General features: G+C 41.2%; 1 long non-coding RNA gene across 1 annotated transcript; it reads right to left on the reverse strand.

Moving 5' to 3' along the window:
• Window positions 1–277: 277 nt before the first annotated feature.
• On the reverse strand, window positions 278–9,332 carry LOC142086841 (uncharacterized). The gene is made up of 5 exons (XR_012675263.1): window positions 9,039–9,332; window positions 8,562–8,665; window positions 8,005–8,057; window positions 7,470–7,590; window positions 278–4,272 (listed from the first exon to the last, which is right to left on the reverse strand). It is a non-coding gene; the product is annotated as an uncharacterized LOC142086841 (long non-coding RNA).

The raw sequence follows: 9,332 nt of genomic DNA on the forward strand, positions 1-9,332 counted from the left end.
GTGACAGGACTCTGTGCCTTCAGGAGGCCAAAGGGTGGTGTCGGGCAGGAGTGCTGGGGGCAAGAACTGAGGCGAGTCCACAAAAGAGCAGCCACCTATGAGACATCTCTTCTGAAATGAAGATCTCGCTGGCCAGGTTGCCTTACTAACCTGCTACCAGCAAAGGGTATGAAGGTGCATGGTGTCAGATTGTGAGGAGATCTCTGGGTGCACTAATGGATTTTAAAGGAGGAAACCTGGTTCCCAGTGACAACGTTATCTGTCCACCAGGCATGGCAGGCAGGGAGAGCAAATGTTTAATGAGGAGAACACCATGTATTTTACAATCAGGACATTTGTCTAGCGGGAAGAAGGAGCACTTCCAGTGAAGCAAAAGAGCATGGCTCTTGTTGCACAACCCAACAAACAGTGATGAAAGTGCAAGCATTGTTAATTGTTAGAACATTTTAGACGCATCCAAAGAGGGTGGGATTTGCCAGCAAAGAACAAAGGAAAAGTAACTTAAGAAATTACGAGAAGACGTGCATGGTTTCCACAAGCTGTGCTTTTGCTGAGACTGCACGTGCACTCTGGGAACGAGGGCAAGGTAACACCCACCTAACACCCACCCAGTATTTGCTGCCCTATTTATTCATAAGGTTCTCTTTAGCACAGCCAGGATCCAGCCCTTCACTGTGAAGGCCTTGTTTGCTATCTTGCTAGTCCAACCAAACCCCTCCTCCCCTATTTCTTCTGGCATCATGGTATCTTTCTTCTTGATCTTTTATCCTCTTTCTCCTCTCTAATCCTGCACTTTTCCCAGAAATACCTGTCGTTCCTGAGCTGCTCTCCCCTGCTTGGCGAGCTCCCTCAATAGCTTCACCTTGTTCGTTTTCTAGCCGATATACTTCCCAGGTGGAAATGAAATGACCCATGTTATTGAGGGCCTCAATGTTTTAGGGATCAGTCTTGTAAAGGCAGACAAGTAACAATCAGTTATATTCCACTGTTCTGTTTCCATGGCAGCAAAGTTAGTTTTTTTTCCTCCTACAATTTTGGGAAGTTATATCCAGAACCAGTTCCTGGATACCATGGAGATTCTAAGTCTTTTTTCAGCTTTCTTTTCAAGTCCTTATATGCTCATGGATGAAATTTACCAATCTTGCAAGCCTTATCAGAGCATTTTCTGTCACTAAAAATTAATTTATATACCCAGAAGATATGATTAAAGTTGGTTGCACTATTAATATGGTTTTGCATTGAATTTATGGCATTTAGGGTGTGATTGTCATGTAATTTCTGGTTTATAATGTGCTGTCTGTTTGTGCTTTATATATTACAATTCTGTGACATATGGTACTTTTAAAAGCTTATATAGATTATACTATCAAAAATGCCATTAAGAGTTGATAGAAAAAAAGCCTTTCTAAGAGGAGTTTGATAGAAAAAGGATTAATGATGATATTTAAAAATTCTTACAAAGATTTTAGTACAACAATGCTGTTACACAATTTCAGTGTTGAACTTAACAAATGTAACAGACTGCTCTGATTTTCTGTATTAATTTTCTCTACTTTCACAACACAGTGCATATTTTGTTACAGATTGATGGAAACTGGTGTTCAGTAAACACGCTTCAGTTTCTTTTTTGCATCTAGCTTTGATAACTGAGAATGATGAAAAGGATGCAAGAAAGGGCTGGAACTTCATGCTTGGAGAGGAGACAAGTGCTGTTACATGAGGACCTGCAACGGCGTTGCAGCTTTATACATTCAGGGAACAAAAGGGGCTCACAGGGAGGATGGCAAAGGGCTCCGGGGAGAGAGGAGGAACGGAGAGACTGTGTGGGCTGGACTCACGTTGCCTGAGATGGCACCATGAAGCACCAAGAAAAAGATAAATGCCAAGCGTTCCTCTAAGCATGGCTCCTGAAGAAAAGTAAATGTAACAGTGCCTGGCATTCTTCTTTCCAGTGCTGTCTCGCTGCTCTCATGCATAGAAAGCTGACTGGTAGCTGATAGCTAGCTGATAGCCAGTATGGGGTCTTTGTAAGAGTTTTTGGCAGGCTCTTTCGCAGTGAAATACTCTTGGTTCTTTGGAGAACACGTGAAACTTTTGGATATCACCAGTCTCTGTAACTTCAAATCCACAGACTCTCTGTAGTATAAAATGTGGGCCTGTGCTGGCATCCTATACCAAGCATGGCATGCCAGTCAAGTGACATTTAGGGGAAAGATGTGGTGAGTAGTAAGATGCCACCAGAACTTGCCTGTCCTCCGTACATGGGAAAGTAGGCAGGAAATTCCAGCGCTCTGCCTGCACGGGTAGAGGAGGAGGGATGGCTTGCTGAACTGAGGATAGGCAATGCAGTTCCCAGCAGAGCAGGGAGCAAGGCAAGCTGGAAGCAGGTTGTAACAAGTAGTTTGAAAACTGGCTGCAATTTTAATACCTGGCTTGATTGAATTGGACTGAACTGTCTCCAGCACAGCTTTGCTGCTTAGATCTTTTCCACCTTTCTTGATGTGGACAAGTGGCTTGACTGCTGAGATGTGCCTTTGTCTTTAATACAGTTTAAGCCTCTTTGAAATTCTTCAAAGAATGTTTATTCAGCATTTCACAGCATTCAGCTTGTGACTATCATCATAGCAATATTTTCAGAAATGTGTACCAGAAATTTATACAAGGATATCCTGCACTTCCACTTCTTTTGAGAGAGCGAGAGGATCAAAGACTAAGGAAGAGTGCAAGGCAAGAGTGGCCCAAAGTTCTCAAATGCAGAATGCAGGTGTGCTAGATTCAGTGCATAATTTGTGAACTCACAGAGGCTCAATCTGTAGCATTTAATCTAAGATGCCATCGTGGCACAGACCGGACAGGTTGACTGAATGGCTGGTTAAGGCAAGTGGCTTGAGAAGTTGTTTTGCAGACTTGGAAGTGCAGAGACAAGTGTGCAAGCAGATACAATTATGATGTAGTTTGTCCTTCAGTTTAATGATGCTTGATTCAACTCTTCATTTTTTTGTATAAACACCGGGAGTTAAATTCTGTGGGCACAGTGCACTTTGCATTGATGCAATTGAGTCTAGACTGTTATAAATCACTGATCTAGACAGGCCTGTAGACAATGCCACAGCACTGATAATTTGCATTTGCAGGCATGCATCAGAAAAGTAAAACTGTATTCTTGCTTTTGGGACAAACAATGTAGTAAATGTAATAGAAATGAGTTAACCCCATTTGAATAAATTAGGTAGTAAAGAAGAATCTCATAGAATCATAGAATCATAGAATAGTTTGGGTTGGAAGAGACCTTTAAAGGTCATCTAGTCCAACCCCCCTGCCAAGGGCAGGGACATCTTCAACCAGATCAGGTTGCTCAGAGCCCTGTCCAACCTGACCTTAAATGTTTCCAGGGATGGGGCATCTACCAACTCTCTGGGCAACCTGTGCCAGGGTTTCACCACCCTCAGCGTAAAAAATGTCTTCCTTATATCTAGTCTGAATCTACCCTCTTTTAGTTCAAAACCATTCCCCCTTGTCCTGTCACAACAGGCCCTGCTAAAAAGTCTGTCCCCATCTTTCTTATAAGCCCCCTTTAAGTACTGAAAGGCTGCAATAAGGTCTCCTCGAAGCCTTCTCTTCTCCAGGCTGAACAACCCCAGCTCTCTCAGCCTTTCTTCACAGGAGAGGCGTTCCACCCCCCTGATCATTTTCATGGCCTCCTCTGGACCCGCTCCAACAGGTCCTTGCTTTTCACCAGCTCCTAAGGAGGTAATCATAAGTTTCTTCAATACTTTGAGGTGTATAATAACCTGGAAATGTCCATGAACATTGAATTATGCACAGTAAAAATGACCGATTACCTGACAAACATTTTCCTAATTAATCTTTTCATTCATTATTTGGAATTAAAGTTAGCAAACGAGAGCATGCATTTGTCGGAGTTTTGTAAACAGTGAATAGAGGTGGGAACCGGGACTGTCACTGTTAAGTAGGAAGGGCAGCAATGGTGAAATTCAGTCTTTCATGTGTTCTGGAGCAGGAGAGATCTCTTACCGCTTTCATTCCCACCCGTCTGATTTTGTAGCTCCCAGGAATGCCAGTCATGACTTGCAGTCCATTAATTGCCCTTCACTGGTAGTAAATGATCTCATAGGAGTCACTCCGTGCATTTCTTCACTTTTTGATGGACTTGTACACTGTGAGCTTTCAGGTAATGATCAAATGTTGGAAGCAAGCTCCATTTTATTGGCACAGAAGGGATGTGGAAGGAACCAGGAGCACTGTTCATGACTGAGGGGGGGGGAAAAAAAAGGTTGAGATTAGTTTATTATCTTTTCTTTATATCATCTGACTTAACCTACATGAAATATGATTTTCAATAATGAAGACAGATACACACATACACACATATACACTGCATTTAAATACAATTTTCATAAACTAATTATGTAATAATATATCCTTGTTCAAATACATTGGATAGCACGCAGGATGTTTGTGTGCTCTAATTTGATTTATTCTAATGCACATTTGATACTAGTCCTTGTGGTGTCATGGTAAGTGTTGGCATGCTGGAGAGAGACCTTTCAGATTTGAGAAGCACCACAGAAAAGCGGAGTTTGAAGCTAAAAGCCTAATGTTAGACAGAATCTGAAACAATTCTCATATAGATCCAAAGGACTGATACAATAGTTCAAAAAGCAAGATATGAAAAAATTCCGTTTAGAAACATGTTACTGCTATTACATTAACATTGTTTGTGTTAAGATGTAGGTGTAGGTTGGCATCAAAGTTCACTCTGATGCTGGAGAGCAGCTAAATCTGTGTAGTTCATCCATTTCATGCTGTGAGAAAAAGGGAGAAATCATGGCACTGTCCATTCTGTTCTTTCGAGTCTTTTACACCAAACTACAAATAGCACCTTCTCCCTTCTCACTCCCCCATCATTAAATTTTCTGCGTGAGCTCTCTGCCAGCTCCAGTCGGCTCGTTTTTCAGGATCTATATCCTGGAAAATGGCTTCAGTGTAACATTACTTTTCCTTTGGCAGCAGAACCTGCTAACAAAGCCCTTTGTCTCCACACCTGCAGGCATACACTCCTGTCCCTGCACTGCCCCACTCCATTTCCAGCTGGGCCAATGCAACTATTTGAAGAGAGGGTGATGCTTTTTTATTCACAAACAGCTGGGCACTGCTGAAGAAGTGACTGGGGGATGGGAACTTCTTAAATCAGACCTGCTGTGCAGGAAAGGTTTGTGAAACCTCAGAGTATAGTTTCATAGTTTTCCCTTTCTGCAGTGGTGTCAGCTTCAGCAGCTTTCTGCTGGCTTCTCTATTCTCCCTAACCCTTCTTCACATTGCAGTAACAAAGATACGAGTGTAAGTATTTGTGTAACCATGGAGACCAAGAGGAGGGAGCAGATTACGGTAAAAAATAACTCAGGGAAGAAAAAGTTGTATTTTTACCCTGTATTTTTCCCCAGTCTGTTCACTGGGTGGTCCCCAAGAGAATGTGCACCAACCCACCTGCCAGGGCCATGAATAGGCAGAAATGAACAGTGGGCAAGTGTGGGTTGTTTATTTGCTTTCAGCAGAAATGCTCCTCAGACTTCACCCTCCAAGAACCTGGAATGTGTTTCTGCTTAGCTGATATTCACCAGTTTCTGTCTAGTCTTGACTGGCAACGTAAGCTACCTCCCCAGGTTGCTTCTGTTACCAACAGAAAGTGAAAGGATGGTTCATCCCATCCTAAAGAAGGTGTTTAAGATGAAATGGATCACATCCTGGAGGGACACCTCTCAATCCATTAAACATAGAGGACCCTAAATGAGCAGCTTAAGTGTTTGGTCGGATGAGCTCTCCTGAGTCCAAACTGTTACTGTTCCCTGCAGCTCTCAGCCAAACGTGTGTGTGATTTCTTACAGATTTCCAGTGCAGTTACTGCTATTAACTAAAGCCACATGTCTCTCAAGAATTACGAAAGGCACGCACTCTTTCAAACCATTTCCACTAGTATGAATTTAACATGCTGTAAGCAGATACTGCATAAACCATCATCACTTGCTGCTTGTTTTTTGTTAAAAATTCAGCTCTTAAGGTCATCCTCTGTAAGCTTTTGTGCTCTTTGTACTGTGCCATGCCTGTTCCTTGTGCGTATTCTGTACAATCTGTATTGCCTTTTCCCTTTTACAGCATCCACTTCAAGCCAATTCACAACTCTCTCACCCTAAAGTTTGTGTTTTACCTACTAAGAAAGTGTTTCACAAAGAAAACAGAAGATTTTAAAGCTGATACAAAGATAAGACAATAAGTCAGTGACAGGCAGAAAGACAAATCAAATAAATAGGCTTCCTTACACTTTGGCCTGTATAACGACTGCCCGGGCACATCATCTAACATGCATGTCCCTGTGTCCCAATTACATGATGAGTATGACTTCATTTTGGTTACGTGGTGGCACACGCTGGGGGCATGGCTTGGGGGACACAGGACTTGGGGTGTCTCTGTATGGTGGTGTGGGGCCTCCCTGCCTCAGATGCTAAGCAGCGTTGTCAGAGTTCATTACATAGTCTGCAGCTGAAGTACTTTTGAAGGAAATATTATTAAAACATTTCATTCTTGTAATTGCTATTTCTCTATCTGGTTTGGAAAATTGATAAATCTTTTAAAAAAAAACCCAAACTCCCTAAAAAACAAGCTATGGTCACAAACTAGTTAGCAGGGCTGCTTTTGCTTCTGCAAAACAGCACTACCAAACTGTTCTCTTGGTGCCATCTGTAGCTGCTATGAGCTGCTCCAAGATTTAGCATCTCTCTCTGTACACACACCTTTTAACAACGATCTTTGCAGTTTACTAATGGTTAACCCTATTAATCTGAGAGAAAAGAGGGTATTGCAGTTAAAGCACATACTCCATGGATGGAGAACCTTGCCTGGATTCACTTTATGGTATTAGGAAGTTCATGTAACCTCTTTTTCTGATTTCCTCACAATTTCCTGAGGTTGTTGGTGTACCGCACAGGTGTATTATGAGTCTTTAGTTGACATCTAGGAGGTCTGGAGCTTCTGGAAAGCGGGACTCCTACTGTAGCTATTTAGCTCCCTCCCATGGATATTCTGCCTATCCCGTTAGGAATGGTCAACATGATATCTTTATGGTTACTAGCAACTACCTTGGAGCAGATGCTCAGCATAATCCCAACAGGTGTTAAGTGCCGTGACATAGCTCCAGAGAAGGGTTTAAACACATCCATACATTCAGCTGTGATTCCAGTAGAGTGAAAGGTCTGGAAAAAAACACTTGGTACTTTCCAAATGGGTAAGGATAATTAAAGGGAAAGTAACTCCTCCTCTTGTATTTATAAAATTAATGTTTACTTCTGTACTCTGTACATTTTGTCTTTGCACTTCTAAATTTTGGTGTTTCCCAGCTGACAGATACTTAGTCCTCCTCAAGTGTTACAGGGAAAATTAAATATCTTCCTTACCAGTTGTAGTTTGCTGAGTCGCAGTCTGAAATCAGCACTCCGTATAATTCTAGCAAGCCAAATGTGGCTCAGTATACAGAAGTACCAACAAAAAAAACTGGTATCAAGTAAGTGAATCCAGCTAGAAAAAATAGAAAATGTTAAGTTTTGTGTAGTACCCTCATCATCGTTTTAGCACCTCTGCGTAGGCCAGTTTTTCAGGGGAATAATTTATGTCATCCAATATTATATGTATTTTAGTGCTTACTTAATGATGACCTAATATTTCAAACAAAATACAACTTCTGTAATGAGATACCTCGTTTCTGCCAGGATGTTATTAGGGTACCTGCTACAGTGATCTAATGAGATTGACCTTCATTTCATAACAAATTGCTCTTCTCCTGAAACTATTTTTAATGGCCGTCTTGATTTATGCAAAGGGACCTATAGCGGTAGCCTTCATTTGGGGAAATAAATGATTCAAATAATTATAAATTTTATGAAAATGGCAAGTTACTTTAAAGTGCTACTATATTTTTACCATGTTACACACCGGTTGAGTGGAACATTGTGGAAGTCTCATGTGGCTTTGTTCTCTCTGCCTCTCTGCAAAGAACAAAATAAATGAGTTTAGTTTGTAATGGGTAGAAGGTAAAAACCATGTAATTGCCATCACTGAGTGTGTTTTAGCAGCTCACAGGCTTTCACCCGGAGGGTATCTTACTCCCTGGAGTGCTATTTGCTGCCATCTACTGGACATTTCTCAAAATTTCAAGGAAACGAGCAAATCGGTGCTCTAATAAAATTTCTCTTCTCCTGATATTCAAAGTCGTAGTGCATGTGACTTCTAATATATATTTTAATGAGATTAATCCTTTTTTAAAGGGTGATGAAGGAGAAAAAGAGGAATCCATATTCTGAATATTTGTGCTGATTGTGTTAAAATTATTGATTAGTTGAAGCAGGGTGGATATAGCATTTCAGAGGGAAGATGAGTAGGAGGTGGATACAGTTGGTGTTATATTAATAATGGATAAGAATGCTATGCTATTCTGTAGTTATTTTAATTCGAAAAGCCTAAGTACCGTACTAGTATTATTTAATGCTTACCACATCCTCAGAAGATTTCTTTTATTATATGGTACCAGTTTTATGGACTGATGTCACATATCCACTGTGAGGCAGAAGATTTTCAGCCTTTGCATATGTATTTCCTATTGCAGGAAAAATAAGTGATATAAAAATTATATGACTGAATATTTTCTTAGTGCAGCTTATGCATTTCTCCCATATTTTCCGTACTTTCTGCAGACCTGGCTGCAAATGTCATGCTTGTAAATTCCTCTTCAAAAATCCCAACACCAAGACTGTTCTGAATAAACAGCTTAACGAAAACGTGATTTGAGGTGGAAAGAGTAAGATGCAAATGAATGTTAAAGGAAAGGCTACACAAAAATAACAAGAACAACGTATTTCCTCAAAGACCATACATGTTCCCATGTTAAGGTAAAGAACTTTCAAGTCTGTATGTACAGCACCATCTGGTGACTTCTGCACAGCAGGATCCCAAAGCAGGGATTTATGTACCTTGCCACATCGTAGACAGTGAGTCAGTCGATATCCCCCAGCAGACCTGCTCCTTATGTTCTCGTTACCAGGTACAACTTCCTCACAGATGCAGAAATATGCTTTCATTCCTATTTCCAGGCTTTGGCTGTTGTCATTGTTATTTGTGCAGATGAACAGGAAGATTTGCTGGTGCTTGTGTTCTTCTCCTCATGTCTTGCTATACAGGCATGCTTTCCTTTTATCTGGGAAGGGCTCCACAGGCAAAGCTCACAGTCCCAGTCTTGGTAGTAGTCAGCAAGCACATAGATCATT

Source organism: Calonectris borealis, chromosome 11 (genome assembly GCF_964195595.1).
Source record: "Calonectris borealis chromosome 11, bCalBor7.hap1.2, whole genome shotgun sequence".
In the NCBI taxonomy this organism is placed as follows: domain Eukaryota; kingdom Metazoa; phylum Chordata; class Aves; order Procellariiformes; family Procellariidae; genus Calonectris; species Calonectris borealis.